Source organism: Vicugna pacos, unplaced genomic scaffold (assembly GCF_048564905.1).
Source record: "Vicugna pacos unplaced genomic scaffold, VicPac4 scaffold_17, whole genome shotgun sequence".
Lineage (NCBI taxonomy): Eukaryota > Metazoa > Chordata > Mammalia > Artiodactyla > Camelidae > Vicugna > Vicugna pacos.
In genome coordinates this window covers 7792508-7810507 of record NW_027328738.1, presented here as the reverse complement: position 1 = coordinate 7810507, position 18000 = coordinate 7792508, and positions in this window count along the sequence as shown.

Below are 18000 nucleotides of genomic sequence, written 5' to 3'. Positions count from 1 at the left end.
ATATTCAGTATTCTGTATTCTATATTCTAAACTCTGTGTTGTGCATTCCATGTTCTAATTACTCGTTTCTGTATTCTGTTTTTAATATTCTACATTCTGTGTTATACCTACTATATTCTGTATCATGTATTTTGCATTTCGTATTCTACATTCCATATTCTGTGTCCTACATTCTATAATCTAAATTCTATATTCAGTATTCTGTATTCTATATTCTAAATTCTCTGTTCTGCATTCCGTGTTCCAAATACAGGGTTCTATATTCTATACTCTATATTCTATATTTTGTGTTCTACATTCTATATTCTAAATTCTATATTTAGTATTCTGTATTTTATATTGTATATTCTGAGTTCTGCATTCCATGTTCTATACTCCATATTCTGTATTCTGTATTTTATATACTAAATACTGAATTCTGCTTTCCATGTTCTAAATTCTGGGTTCTATATTCTCAACTCTAAATTCTCTATTCTGTGTTCTACATTGTATATTCTAAATTCTATATTCAGTATTCTGTTTTTTATATTCTATATTCTGTGTTCAACATTCTATATTCGAAATTCTATATTCAGTATTCTGTTTTCTATATTCTAAATTCTGTGTTCTGCATTCAATGTTCTCAATTCTGGGTTTTGTATTCTGTTTTCCATATTCTATATTCTGTGTTCTACATTCTATATTCTGTATTCTATATTCTGCTTTCCGTATTCTATATTCTATATTCTGTTTTCTACATTGTATATTCTAAATTCTATATTCAGTATTCTGCATTCTATATTCTAAATTCTGTGTTCTAAATTGTATATTCATTTTCTATATTCAGTATTCGGTTTTGTATATTCTAAATTCTGTGTTCTACATTCTAAATTCTAAATTCTATATTCAGTAGTCTGTATTCTATATTCTAAATTCTGTGTTTTGCATTCCATGTTCTAAATGCTGGGTTCTATATTCTGTTTTCCATATTCTAAATTCTGTGTTCTACATTCTATATTCTGTACTCAATATTCTGCATTCCCTATTCTATATTCTATACTCTGTGTTCTACATTCTATATTCTAAATTCTATATTCAGTATTCTGTATTCTATATTCTAAATATTGTGTTCTGCATTCCATGTTCTAAATTCTGGGTTCTAATTTCTATACTCTATATTCTATATTCTTTGTTCTTCATTGTATATTCTATATTCTATATTCAGTATTCCATATTCTATATTCTATATTCTGGGTTCTGCATTCCATGTTCTAAAATCCATATTCAGTATTCTGTATTCTATATTCTATATTCTGAGTTCTGCTATCCATGTTCTAAATTATATATTCAGTATTCTCTATTCTATAATCTAATTGCTGTGTTCCGCATTCTATGTTCTAAATTCTATATTAAGTATTCTGTATTCTATATTGTAAATTCTGTGTTCCGCATTCTATGTTCTAAATTCTTTATTCAGTATTCTGTATTCTTTATTCTAAAATCTGTGTTCGGCATTCCATGTTCAAAATACTGGGTTCTACATTCTATATACTATAATCTATATTCTGTGTTCTACACTCTATATTCTAAATTTTATATTCAGTATTCTGTGGTATATACTCTAAATTCTGTGTTCTGAATTCCATGTTCTAAATTTTGGATTCTGTATTCTGTTTTCCATATTCTATATTTGTGTTCTATATTATATATACTTTATTCTATATTCTGCATTCCGTATCCTATATTCTAAATTCTGAGTTCTACATTCTATATTCTAAGTTCTATACTCAGTATTCTGTATTCTATATTCTAAATACTGTGTTCTGCTTTCCAAGTTCTAAATTCTGGGTTCTATATTCTCTATTCTATATTTTGTGTTCATCATTCTATATTCTATATGCTTTATTCTGCATTCCGTAGTCTATATTCTATATTCTGTGTTCTTCATTCTATATTCTAAATTCTATATTCAGTATTCTGTATTCTATATACTAAATTCTGTGTTCTATATTCCATATTCACTAATCTGTATTCTATATTCTAAATTCTGTGTTCTGCATTCCATATTCTTAATTCTGGGTTCTATATTCTGTTTTCCATTTTCTAAATTCTGTGTTCTACATTCTATATTCTGTTTTCCATTTTCTGCTTTACGTATTCTACATTCCATATTCTGTGTTCTACATTCTATATTCTAAATTTTATATTCAGTATTCTGTGGTATATACTCTAAATTCTGTGTTCTGAATTCCATGTTCTAAATTTTGGATTCTGTATTCTGTTTTCCATATTCTATATTTGTGTTCTATATTATATATACTTTATTCTATATTCTGCATTCCGTATCCTATATTCTAAATTCTGAGTTCTACATTCTATATTCTAAGTTCTATACTCAGTATTCTGTATTCTATATTCTAAATTCTGTGTTCTAAATTCCAAGTTCTAAATTCTGGGTTCTATATCCTCTATTCTATTTTCTATATTCTGTGTTCAACATTCGATATTCTAAATACTTTATTCAGCATTCTGTGTTCTATATTCTAAATTCTGTGTTCTACATTCTATATTCTAAATTCTATTTTCACTTGTATGTATTCTATATTCTAAATTCAGTGTTCTGCATTCCATGTTCTAAATTCTGGGTTCTGTATTCTGTTTTCCATATTCTATATTCTGTGTTCTACATTCTATATTCTGTATTCTATATTCTGCATTCCGTATTCTACATTCCGTATTCTGTGTTCTATATTCTATATTCAAAATTTTATATTTAGTATTCTGTATTCTATATTCTAAACTCTGTGTTGTGCATTCCATGTTCTAAATTCTCGTTTCTGTATTCTGTTTTCCATATTCTACATTCTGTGTTCTACATTCTATATTCTGTATCCTATATTCTGCTTTCCGTATTCTATATTCTTTATTCTGTTTTCTGCATTGTATATTCTAAATTCTATATTCAGTATTCTTTATTCTATATTCTAAATTCTGTGTTCTACATTGTATATTCATATTCTATAATCAGTATTCGGTTTTGTATATTCTAAATTCTGTGTTCTACATTCTAAATTCTTAATTCTATATTCAGTAGTCTGTATTCTATATTCTAAATTCTGTGTTTTGTATTCGATGTTCTAAATGCTGGGTTCTATATTCTGTTTTCCATATTCTATATTCTGTGTTCTACATTCTATATTCTGTACTCAATATTCTGCATTCCGTTTTCTATATTCTATAGTCTGTGTTCTACATTCTATATTCTAAATTCTATATTCAGTATTCTGTATTCTATATTCTAAATATTGTGTTCTGCATTCCATGTTCTAAATTCTGGATTCTATATTCTATACTCTATATTCTATATTCTGTGTTCTTCATTGTATATTCTAAATTCTATATTCAGTATTCCGTATTCTATATTCTATATTCTGGGTTCTGCATTCCATGTTCTAAAATCTATATTCAGTTTTCTGTATTCTATATTCTATATTCTGAGTTCTGCTATCCATGTTCTAAATTATATATTCAGTATTCTGTATTCTATATTCTAATTGCTGTGTTCCGATTTTCTATGTTCTAAATTCTATATTAAGTATTCTGTATTTTATATTGTAAATTCTGTGTTCCGCATTCTATGTTCTAAATTCTTTATTCAGGATTCTGTATTCTGTATACTAAATTCTGTGTTCGGCATTCCATGTTCAAAATACTTGGTTCTACATTCTATATACTATAATCTATATTGTGTGTTCTACATTCTATATTCTTAATTGTATATTCAGTATTCTGTATTTTATATTCCAAATTTTGTGTTCTGCATTCCATGTTCTAAATTGGGGGTTCTATATTCTGTTTTCCATATTCTATTTTCAGTTTTATGTATTTTATATTCTAAATTCAGTGTTCTGCATTCCATGTTCTAAATTCTGTGTTCTGTATTCTGTTTCCATATTCTATATTCTGTGTTCTATATTCTATATTCTGTATTCTTTATTCTGCATTCCGTATTCTACATTCCATATTCTGTGTTCTACATTCTATATTCAAAATTTTATATTCAGTATTCTGTATTCTATATTCTAAATTCTGTGTTCTGCATTCCATGTTCTAAATTCTGGGTTCTATATTCTCTATTCTATATCCTATATTCTGTGTTCTAAATTCTATATTCTAAATTCTATATTCAGTATTTCGTATTCTATATTTTATATTCTGTGTTGTGCATTCCATGTTCTATAATCCATATTCGGTATTCTGTATTCTATATACTAAATACTGTATTCTCTTTTCCATGTTCTAAATTCTGGGTTCTATATTTTCTATTCTATATTCTATATTCTGTGTTCATTTTTCTATATTCTATATTTTATATTCTGCATTCCGAACCCTATATCCTGTATTCTGTGTTCTACATTATATTCTGTATTCAATATTCTGCATTCCGTATCTATCATTACATATTCTGTGTTCTAAATTCTATATTCTAATTTTGATACTCAGTATTCTGTATTCTATTTTCTAAATTCTTTGTTCTACATTCCATGTTCTTATTTCTGGGTTCTATATTTTCTGTTCTATATTCTATATTCTGTGTTAATCATTCTATATTCTATATCCTATATTCTGCATTCTGAAGTCTATATTCCAGATTCTGTGTTCTACATTCTATATTCTGTATTCTATATTTTGCATTCCGTATTCTACATTGTATATTCTGTGTCCTTGATTGTATAATCTAAATTCTCTGTTCAGTATTCCGTATTCTATATTCGATACTTTGTGTTCTGCATTCTATATTCTAAATTCTATATTCACTATTCTGTATTTTATATTCCAAATTTTGTGTTGTGCATTCCATCTTCTAAATTCTGGGTTCTATATTCTGTTTTCAATATTCTAAATTCTGTGTTCTACATTCTATATTCTGTATTCAATATTCTGCATTCCGTATTCTACATTCCATATACTGTGTTCTACATTCTATATTCTAAATTCGATATTCAGTATTCTGTATTCTATATTCTAAATTCTGTGGCTTATATTCCATGTTTTAAATTTTGGGTTCTATATTCTCTATTCTTTATTCTATATTTTGTGTTCATCATTCTATATTCTATATGCTATATTCTGCATTCCGTAGTCTATATTCTATATTCTGTGTTCTTCATTCTATATTCTAAATTCTATATTCAGTATTCTGTATTCTATATACTAAATTCTGTGTTCTATATTCCATATCCACTAATCTGTATTCTATATTCTAAATTCTGTGTTCTGCTTTCCATGTTCTTAATTCTGGGTTCTATATTCTGTTTTCCATATTCTAAATTCTGTGTTCTACATTCTATATTCTGTTTTCCATATTCTGCTTTCCGTATTCTACATTCCATATTCTGTGTTCTACATTCTATATTCTAAATTTTATATTCAGTATTCTGTAGTATATACTCTAAATTCTGTGTTCTGAATTCCATGTTCTAAATTTTGGGTTCTGTATTCCATTTTCCATATTCTATATTTGTGTTCTATATTATATATACTTTATTCTATATTCTGCATTCCGTATCCTATATTCTAAATTCTGAGTTCTACATTCTATATTCTAAGTTCTATACTCAGTATTCTGTATTCTATATTCTAAATTCTGTGTTTTAAATTCCATGTTCTAAATTCTGGGTTCTATATTCTCTATTCTATTTTCTATATTCTGTGTTCTATATTCGATATTCTAAATACTTTATTCAGCATTCTGTGTTCTATATTCTAAATTCTGTGTTCTACATTCTATATTCTAAATTCTATTTTCAGTTGTATGTATTCTATATTCTAAATTCAGTGTTCTGCATTCCATGTTCTAAATTCTGGGTTCTGTATTCTGTTTTCCATATTATATATTCTGTGTTCTACATTCTATATTCTGTATTCTATATTCTGCATTCCGTATTCTACATTCCATATTCTTGTTCTACATTCAATATTCTAAATTCTATACTCACTATTCTGTATTCTATATTCTAAATATTGTGTTCTGCATTCCATGTTCTAAATTCTGCGTTCTAATTTCTATACTCTATATTCTATATTCTTTGTTCTTCATTGTATATTCTATATTCTATATTCAGTATTCCATATTCTATATTCTATATTCTGGGTTCTGCATTCCATGTTCTAAAATCCATATGCAGTATTCTGTATTCTATATTCTAATTTCTGAGTTCTGCTTTCCATGTTCTAAATTCTATATTCAGTATTCTGTATTCTATATTCTAATTGCTTTTTTCCGCATTCTACTTTCTAAATTCTATATTAAGTATTCTGTATTCTATATTGTAAATTCTGTGTTCCGCATTTTATGTTCTAAATACTATATTCAGTATTCAGTATTCTATATTCTAAATTCTGTGTTCGGCATGCCATGTTAAAATTCTGGGTTCTATATTCTATATTCTATAATTAATATTCTGTGTTCTACATTCTATATTCTAAATTCTATATTCAGTATTCTGTATTTTATATTCCAAATTCTGTGTTCTGCATTTCATGTTCTAAATTCTGCGTTCTATAATCTGTTTTCAATATTCTAAATTCTGTGTTCTACATTCTATATTCTGTATTCAGTGTTCTGCAATACGTATTCTGCATTCCATATACTGTGTTCTACATTCTATATTCTAAATTAGATATTCAGTATTCTGTATTCTTTATTCTAAATTCTGTGTTCTACATTCCATGATATAAATTCTGGGTTCTATATTCTCTATTCTTTATTCTATATTTTGTGTTCATCATTCTATATTCTATATAATATATTCTGCATTCCGTTGCCTATATACTATATTCTGTGTTGTACATTCTATATTTTAAATTCTATATTCAGTATTCTGTATTCTATATTCTATATTCTGTGTTCTGACTTACATGTTCTCAATTCTGTGTTTTGTATTCTGTTTTCCATATTCTATATTCTGTGTTCTATATTCTATAATCTGTATTCTATATTCTGCATTCCAAATTCTATATTCTATATTCTGTGTTCTACAATGTATATTCTAAATTCTATATTCAGTATTCTGTATTCTATATTCTAAATTCTGTGTTCTACATTGTATATTCATATTCTATAGTCAGTATTCGGTATTCTATATTCTAAATTCTGTGTTCTGCATTCCAAGTTCTAAATTCTGGGTTCTATATTCTCTATTCTATATTTTGTGCTCATTATTCTGTATTCTATATTCTATATTCTGCATTCCATAGTCTTTATTCTATATTCTGTGTTCTTCATTCTATATTCTAAATTCTATATTCAGTATTCTGTATTCTATATACTAAATTCTGTGTTCTACATTCTATATTCACTAATCTGTATTCTATATTCTTAATTCTGTGTTCTGCATTCCATGTTCTAAATTCTGGGTTCTATATTCTGTTTTCCATATTCTAAATTCTGTGTTCTATAATCTATATTCTGTTTTCCATATTCTGCATTCCGTATTCTACATTCCATATTCTGTGTTCTACATTCTATATTCTAAATTTTATATTCAGTATTCTGTATTCTATATTCTAAACTCTGTGTTGTGCATTCCATGTTCTAATTACTCGTTTCTGTATTCTGTTTTTAATATTCTACATTCTGTGTTATACCTTCTATATTCTGTATCATGTATTTTGCATTTCGTATTCTACATTCCATATTCTGTGTCCTACATTCTATAATCTAAATTCTATATTCAGTATTCTGTATTCTATATTCTAAATTCTCTGTTCTGCATTCCGTGTTCCAAATACAGGGTTCTATATTCTATACTCTATATTCTATATTTTGTGTTCTACATTCTATATTCTAAATTCTATATTTAGTATTCTGTATTTTATATTGTATATTCTGAGTTCTGCATTCCATGTTCTATACTCCATATTCTGTATTCTGTATTTTATATACTAAATACTGAATTCTGCTTTCCATGTTCTAAATTCTGGGTTCTATATTCTCAACTCTAAATTCTCTATTCTGTGTTCTACATTGTATATTCTAAATTCTATATTCAGTATTCTGTTTTTTATATTCTATATTCTGTGTTCAACATTCTATATTCGAAATTCTATATTCAGTATTCTGTTTTCTATATTCTAAATTCTGTGTTCTGCATTCAATGTTCTCAATTCTGGGATTTGTATTCTGTTTTCCATATTCTATATTCTGTGTTCTACATTCAATATTCTGTATTCTATATTCTGCTTTCCGTATTCTATATTCTATATTCTGTTTTCTACATTGTATATTCTAAATTCTATATTCAGTATTCTGCATTCTATATTCTAAATTCTGTGTTCTAAATTGTATATTCATTTTCTATATTCAGTATTCGGTTTTGTATATTCTAAATTCTGTGTTCTACATTCTAAATTCTAAATTCTATATTCAGTAGTCTGTATTCTATATTCTAAATTCTGTGTTTTGCATTCCATGTTCTCAATGCTGGGTTCTATATTCTGTTTTCCATATTCTAAATTCTGTGTTCTACATTCTATATTCTGTACTCAATATTCTGCATTCCCTATTCTATATTCTATACTCTGTGTTCTACATTCTATATTCTAAATTCTATATTCAGTATTCTGTATTCTATATTCTAAATATTGTGTTCTGCATTCCATGTTCTAAATTCTGGGTTCTAATTTCTATACTCTATATTCTATATTCTTTGTTCTTCATTGTATATTCTATATTCTATATTCAGTATTCCATATTCTATATTCTATATTCTGGATTCTGCATTCCATGTTCTAAAATCCATATTCAGTATTCTGTATTCTATATTCTATATTCTGAGTTCTGCTATCCATGTTCTAAATTATATATTCAGTATTCTGTATTCTATAATCTAATTGCTGTGTTCCGCATTCTATGTTCTAAATTCTATATTAAGTATTCTGTATTCTATATTGTAAATTCTGTGTTCCGCATTCTATGTTCTAAATTCTTTATTCAGTATTCTGTATTCTTTATTCTAAATTCTGTGTTCGGCATTCCATGTTCAAAATACTGGGTTCTACATTCTATATACTATAATCTATATTCTGTGTTCTACATTCTATATTCTAAATTTTATATTCAGTATTCTGTGGTATATACTCTAAATTCTGTGTTCTGAATTCCATGTTCTAAATTTTGGATTCTGTATTCTGTTTTCCATATTCTATATTTGTGTTCTATATTATATATACTTTATTCTATATTCTGCATTCCGTATCCTATATTCTAAATTCTGAGTTCTACATTCTATATTCTAAGTTCTATACTCAGTATTCTGTATTCTATATTCTAAATACTGTGTTCTGCATTCCAAGTTCTAAATTCTGGGTTCTATATTCTCTATTCTATATTTTGTGTTCATCATTCTATATTCTATATGCTTTATTCTGCATTCCGTAGTCTATATTCTATATTCTGTGTTCTTCATTCTATATTCTAAATTCTATATTCAGTATTCTGTATTCTATATACTAAATTCTGTGTTCTATATTCCATATTCACTAATCTGTATTCTATATTCTAAATTCTGTGTTCTGCATTCCATATTCTTAATTCTGGGTTCTATATTCTGTTTTCCATTTTCTAAATTCTGTGTTCTACATTCTATATTCTGTTTTCCATTTTCTGCTTTACGTATTCTACATTCCATATTCTGTGTTCTACATTCTATATTCTAAATTTTATATTCAGTATTCTGTGGTATATACTCTAAATTCTGTGTTCTGAATTCCATGTTCTAAATTTTGGATTCTGTATTCTGTTTTCCATATTCTATATTTGTGTTCTATATTATATATACTTTATTCTATATTCTGCATTCCGTATCCTATATTCTAAATTCTGAGTTCTACATTCTATATTCTAAGTTCTATACTCAGTATTCTGTATTCTATATTCTAAATTCTGTGTTCTAAATTCCAAGTTCTAAATTCTGGGTTCTATATCCTCTATTCTATTTTCTATATTCTGTGTTCAACATTCGATATTCTAAATACTTTATTCAGCATTCTGTGTTCTATATTCTAAATTCTGTGTTCTACATTCTATATTCTAAATTCTATTTTCACTTGTATGTATTCTATATTCTAAATTCAGTGTTCTGCATTCCATGTTCTAAATTCTGGGTTCTGTATTCTGTTTTCCATATTCTATATTCTGTGTTCTACATTCTATATTCTGTATTCTATATTCTGCATTCCGTATTCTACATTCCGTATTCTGTGTTCTATATTCTATATTCAAAATTTTATATTTAGTATTCTGTATTCTATATTCTAAACTCTGTGTTGTGCATTCCATGTTCTAAATTCTCGTTTCTGTATTCTGTTTTCCATATTCTACATTCTGTGTTCTACATTCTATATTCTGTATCCTATATTCTGCTTTCCGTATTCTATATTCTTTATTCTGTTTTCTGCATTGTATATTCTAAATTCTATATTCAGTATTCTTTATTCTATATTCTAAATTCTGTGTTCTACATTGTATATTCATATTCTATAATCAGTATTCGGTTTTGTATATTCTAAATTCTGTGTTCTACATTCTAAATTCTTAATTCTATATTCAGTAGTCTGTATTCTATATTCTAAATTCTGTGTTTTGTATTCGATGTTCTAAATGCTGGGTTCTATATTCTGTTTTCCATATTCTATATTCTGTGTTCTACATTCTATATTCTGTACTCAATATTCTGCATTCCGTTTTCTATATTCTATAGTCTGTGTTCTACATTCTATATTCTAAATTCTATATTCAGTATTCTGTATTCTATATTCTAAATATTTTGTTCTGCATTCCATGTTCTAAATTCTGGATTCTATATTCTATACTCTATATTCTATATTCTGTGTTCTTCATTGTATATTCTAAATTCTATATTCAGTATTCCGTATTCTATATTCTATATTCTGGGTTCTGCATTCCATGTTCTAAAATCTATATTCAGTTTTCTGTATTCTATATTCTATATTCTGAGTTCTGCTATCCATGTTCTAAATTATATATTCAGTATTCTGTATTCTATATTCTAATTGCTGTGTTCCGATTTTCTATGTTCTAAATTCTATATTAAGTATTCTGTATTTTATATTGTAAATTCTGTGTTCCGCATTCTATGTTCTAAATTCTTTATTCAGGATTCTGTATTCTGTATACTAAATTCTGTGTTCGGCATTCCATGTTCAAAATACTTGGTTCTACATTCTATATACTATAATCTATATTGTGTGTTCTACATTCTATATTCTTAATTGTATATTCAGTATTCTGTATTTTATATTCCAAATTTTGTGTTCTGCATTCCATGTTCTAAATTGGGGGTTCTATATTCTGTTTTCCATATTCTATTTTCAGTTTTATGTATTTTATATTCTAAATTCAGTGTTCTGCATTCCATGTTCTAAATTCTGTGTTCTGTATTCTGTTTCCATATTCTATATTCTGTGTTCTATATTCTATATTCTGTATTCTTTATTCTGCATTCCGTATTCTACATTCCATATTCTGTGTTCTACATTCTATATTCAAAATTTTATATTCAGTATTCTGTATTCTATATTCTAAATTCTGTGTTCTGCATTCCATGTTCTAAATTCTGGGTTCTATATTCTCTATTCTATATCCTATATTCTGTGTTCTAAATTCTATATTCTAAATTCTATATTCAGTATTTCGTATTCTATATTTTATATTCTGTGTTGTGCATTCCATGTTCTATAATCCATATTCGGTATTCTGTATTCTATATACTAAATACTGTATTCTCTTTTCCATGTTCTAAATTCTGGGTTCTATATTTTCTATTCTATATTCTATATTCTGTGTTCATTTTTCTATATTCTATATTTTATATTCTGCATTCCGAACCCTATATCCTGTATTCTGTGTTCTACATTATATTCTGTATTCAATATTCTGCATTCCGTATCTATCATTACATATTCTGTGTTCTAAATTCTATATTCTAATTTTGATACTCAGTATTCTGTATTCTATTTTCTAAATTCTTTGTTCTACATTCCATGTTCTTATTTCTGGGTTCTATATTTTCTGTTCTATATTCTATATTCTGTGTTAATCATTCTATATTCTATATCCTATATTTTGCATTCTGAAGTCTATATTCCAGATTCTGTGTTCTACATTCTATATTCTGTATTCTATATTTTGCATTCCGTATTCTACATTGTATATTCTGTGTCCTTGATTGTATAATCTAAATTCTCTGTTCAGTATTCCGTATTCTATATTCGATACTTTGTGTTCTGCATTCTATATTCTAAATTCTATATTCACTATTCTGTATTTTATATTCCAAATTTTGTGTTCTGCATTCCATCTTCTAAATTCTGGGTTCTATATTCTGTTTTCAATATTCTAAATTCTGTGTTCTACATTCTATATTCTGTATTCAATATTCTGCATTCCGTATTCTACATTCCATATACTGTGTTCTACATTCTATATTCTAAATTCGATATTCAGTATTCTGTATTCTATATTCTAAATTCTGTGGCTTATATTCCATGTTTTAAATTTTGGGTTCTATATTCTCTATTCTTTATTCTATATTTTGTGTTCATCATTCTATATTCTATATGCTATATTCTGCATTCCGTAGTCTATATTCTATATTCTGTGTTCTTCATTCTATATTCTAAATTCTATATTCAGTATTCTGTATTCTATATACTAAATTCTGTGTTCTATATTCCATATCCACTAATCTGTATTCTATATTCTAAATTCTGTGTTCTGCTTTCCATGTTCTTAATTCTGGGTTCTATATTCTGTTTTCCATATTCTAAATTCTGTGTTCTACATTCTATATTCTGTTTTCCATATTCTGCTTTCCGTATTCTACATTCCATATTCTGTGTTCTACATTCTATATTCTAAATTTTATATTCAGTATTCTGTAGTATATACTCTAAATTCTGTGTTCTGAATTCCATGTTCTAAATTTTGGGTTCTGTATTCCATTTTCCATATTCTATATTTGTGTTCTATATTATATATACTTTATTCTATATTCTGCATTCCGTATCCTATATTCTAAATTCTGAGTTCTACATTCTATATTCTAAGTTCTATACTCAGTATTCTGTATTCTATATTCTAAATTCTGTGTTTTAAATTCCATGTTCTAAATTCTGGGTTCTATATTCTCTATTCTATTTTCTATATTCTGTGTTCTATATTCGATATTCTAAATACTTTATTCAGCATTCTGTGTTCTATATTCTAAATTCTGTGTTCTACATTCTATATTCTAAATTCTATTTTCAGTTGTATGTATTCTATATTCTAAATTCAGTGTTCTGCATTCCATGTTCTAAATTCTGGGTTCTGTATTCTGTTTTCCATATTATATATTCTGTGTTCTACATTCTATATTCTGTATTCTATATTCTGCATTCCGTATTCTACATTCCATATTCTTGTTCTACATTCAATATTCTAAATTCTATACTCACTATTCTGTATTCTATATTCTAAATATTGTGTTCTGCATTCCATGTTCTAAATTCTGCGTTCTAATTTCTATACTCTATATTCTATATTCTTTGTTCTTCATTGTATATTCTATATTCTATATTCAGTATTCCATATTCTATATTCTATATTCTGGGTTCTGCATTCCATGTTCTAAAATCCATATGCAGTATTCTGTATTCTATATTCTAATTTCTGAGTTCTGCTTTCCATGTTCTAAATTCTATATTCAGTATTCTGTATTCTATATTCTAATTGCTTTTTTCCGCATTCTACTTTCTAAATTCTATATTAAGTATTCTGTATTCTATATTGTAAATTCTGTGTTCCGCATTTTATGTTCTAAATACTATATTCAGTATTCAGTATTCTATATTCTAAATTCTGTGTTCGGCATGCCATGTTAAAATTCTGGGTTCTATATTCTATATTCTATAATTAATATTCTGTGTTCTACATTCTATATTCTAAATTCTATATTCAGTATTCTGTATTTTATATTCCAAATTCTGTGTTCTGCATTTCATGTTCTAAATTCTGCGTTCTATAATCTGTTTTCAATATTCTAAATTCTGTGTTCTACATTCTATATTCTGTATTCAGTGTTCTGCAATACGTATTCTGCATTCCATATACTGTGTTCTACATTCTATATTCTAAATTAGATATTCAGTATTCTGTATTCTTTATTCTAAATTCTGTGTTCTACATTCCATGATATAAATTCTGGGTTCTATATTCTCTATTCTTTATTCTATATTTTGTGTTCATCATTCTATATTCTATATAATATATTCTGCATTCCGTTGCCTATATACTATATTCTGTGTTGTACATTCTATATTTTAAATTCTATATTCAGTATTCTGTATTCTATATTCTATATTCTGTGTTCTGACTTACATGTTCTCAATTCTGTGTTTTGTATTCTGTTTTCCATATTCTATATTCTGTGTTCTATATTCTATAATCTGTATTCTATATTCTGCATTCCAAATTCTATATTCTATATTCTGTGTTCTACAATGTATATTCTAAATTCTATATTCAGTATTCTGTATTCTATATTCTAAATTCTGTGTTCTACATTGTATATTCATATTCTATAGTCAGTATTCGGTATTCTATATTCTAAATTCTGTGTTCTGCATTCCAAGTTCTAAATTCTGGGTTCTATATTCTCTATTCTATATTTTGTGCTCATTATTCTGTATTCTATATTCTATATTCTGCATTCCATAGTCTTTATTCTATATTCTGTGTTCTTCATTCTATATTCTAAATTCTATATTCAGTATTCTGTATTCTATATACTAAATTCTGTGTTCTACATTCTATATTCACTAATCTGTATTCTATATTCTTAATTCTGTGTTCTGCATTCCATGTTCTAAATTCTGGGTTCTATATTCTGTTTTCCATATTCTAAATTCTGTGTTCTATAATCTATATTCTGTTTTCCATATTCTGCATTCCGTATTCTACATTCCATATTCTGTGTTCTACATTCTATATTCTAAATTTTATATTCAGTATTCTGTATTCTATATTCTAAACTCTGTGTTGTGCATTCCATGTTCTAATTACTCGTTTCTGTATTCTGTTTTTAATATTCTACATTCTGTGTTATACCTTCTATATTCTGTATCATGTATTTTGCATTTCGTATTCTACATTCCATATTCTGTGTCCTACATTCTATAATCTAAATTCTATATTCAGTATTCTGTATTCTATATTCTAAATTCTCTGTTCTGCATTCCGTGTTCCAAATACAGGGTTCTATATTCTATACTCTATATTCTATATTTTGTGTTCTACATTCTATATTCTAAATTCTATATTTAGTATTCTGTATTTTATATTGTATATTCTGAGTTCTGCATTCCATGTTCTATACTCCATATTCTGTATTCTGTATTTTATATACTAAATACTGAATTCTGCTTTCCATGTTCTAAATTCTGGGTTCTATATTCTCAACTCTAAATTCTCTATTCTGTGTTCTACATTGTATATTCTAAATTCTATATTCAGTATTCTGTTTTTTATATACTATATTCTGTGTTCAACATTCTATATTCGAAATTCTATATTCAGTATTCTGTTTTCTATATTCTAAATTCTGTGTTCTGCATTCAATGTTCTCAATTCTGGGATTTGTATTCTGTTTTCCATATTCTATATTCTGTGTTCTACATTCAATATTCTGTATTCTATATTCTGCTTTCCGTATTCTATATTCTATATTCTGTTTTCTACATTGTATATTCTAAATTCTATATTCAGTATTCTGCATTCTATATTCTAAATTCTGTGTTCTAAATTGTATATTCATTTTCTATATTCAGTATTCGGTTTTGTATATTCTAAATTCTGTGTTCTACATTCTAAATTCTAAATTCTATATTCAGTAGTCTGTATTCTATATTCTAAATTCTGTGTTTTGCATTCCATGTTCTCAATGCTGGGTTCTATATTCTGTTTTCCATATTCTAAATTCTGTGTTCTACATTCTATATTCTGTACTCAATATTCTGCATTCCCTATTCTATATTCTATACTCTGTGTTCTACATTCTATATTCTAAATTCTATATTCAGTATTCTGTATTCTATATTCTAAATATTGTGTTCTGCATTCCATGTTCTAAATTCTGGGTTCTAATTTCTATACTCTATATTCTATATTCTTTGTTCTTCATTGTATATTCTATATTCTATATTCAGTATTCCATATTCTATATTCTATATTCTGGATTCTGCATTCCATGTTCTAAAATCCATATTCAGTATTCTGTATTCTATATTCTATATTCTGAGTTCTGCTATCCATGTTCTAAATTATATATTCAGTATTCTGTATTCTATAATCTAATTGCTGTGTTCCGCATTCTATGTTCTAAATTCTATATTAAGTATTCTGTATTCTATATTGTAAATTCTGTGTTCCGCATTCTATGTTCTAAATTCTTTATTCAGTATTCTGTATTCTTTATTCTAAATTCTGTGTTCGGCATTCCATGTTCAAAATACTGGGTTCTACATTCTATATACTATAATCTCTATTCTGTGTTCTACATTCTATATTCTAAATTTTATATTCAGTATTCTGTGGTATATACTCTAAATTCTGTGTTCTGAATTCCATGTTCTAAATTTTGGATTCTGTATTCTGTTTTCCATATTCTATATTTGTGTTCTATATTATATATACTTTATTCTATATTCTGCATTCCGTATCCTATATTCTAAATTCTGAGTTCTACATTCTATATTCTAAGTTCTATACTCAGTATTCTGTATTCTATATTCTAAATACTGTGTTCTGCATTCCAAGTTCTAAATTCTGGGTTCTATATTCTCTATTCTATATTTTGTGTTCATCATTCTATATTCTATATGCTTTATTCTGCATTCCGTAGTCTATATTCTATATTCTGTGTTCTTCATTCTATATTCTAAATTCTATATTCAGTATTCTGTATTCTATATACTAAATTCTGTGTTCTATATTCCATATTCACTAATCTGTATTCTATATTCTAAATTCTGTGTTCTGCATTCCATATTCTTAATTCTGGGTTCTATATTCTGTTTTCCATTTTCTAAATTCTGTGTTCTACATTCTATATTCTGTTTTCCATTTTCTGCTTTACGTATTCTACATTCCATATTCTGTGTTCTACATTCTATATTCTAAATTTTATATTCAGTATTCTGTGGTATATACTCTAAATTCTGTGTTCTGAATTCCATGTTCTAAATTTTGGATTCTGTATTCTGTTTTCCATATTCTATATTTGTGTTCTATATTATATATACTTTATTCTATATTCTGCATTCCGTATCCTATATTCTAAATTCTGAGTTCTACATTCTATATTCTAAGTTCTATACTCAGTATTCTGTATTCTATATTCTAAATTCTGTGTTCTAAATTCCAAGTTCTAAATTCTGGGTTCTATATCCTCTATTCTATTTTCTATATTCTGTGTTCAACATTCGATATTCTAAATACTTTATTCAGCATTCTGTGTTCTATATTCTAAATTCTGTGTTCTACATTCTATATTCTAAATTCTATTTTCAGTTGTATGTATTCTATATTCTAAATTCAGTGTTCTGCATTCCATGTTCTAAATTCTGGGTTCTGTATTCTGTTTTCCATATTCTATATTCTGTGTTCTACATTCTATATTCTGTATTCTATATTCTGCTTTCCGTATTCTATATTCTATATTCTGTTTTCTACATTGTATATTCTAAATTCTATATTCAGTATTCTGCATTCTATATTCTAAATTCTGTGTTCTAAATTGTATATTCATTTTCTATATTCAGTATTCGGTTTTGTATATTCTAAATTCTGTGTTCTACATTCTAAATTCTAAATTCTATATTCAGTAGTCTGTATTCTATATTCTAAATTCTGTGTTTTGCATTCCATGTTCTCAATGCTGGGTTCTATATTCTGTTTTC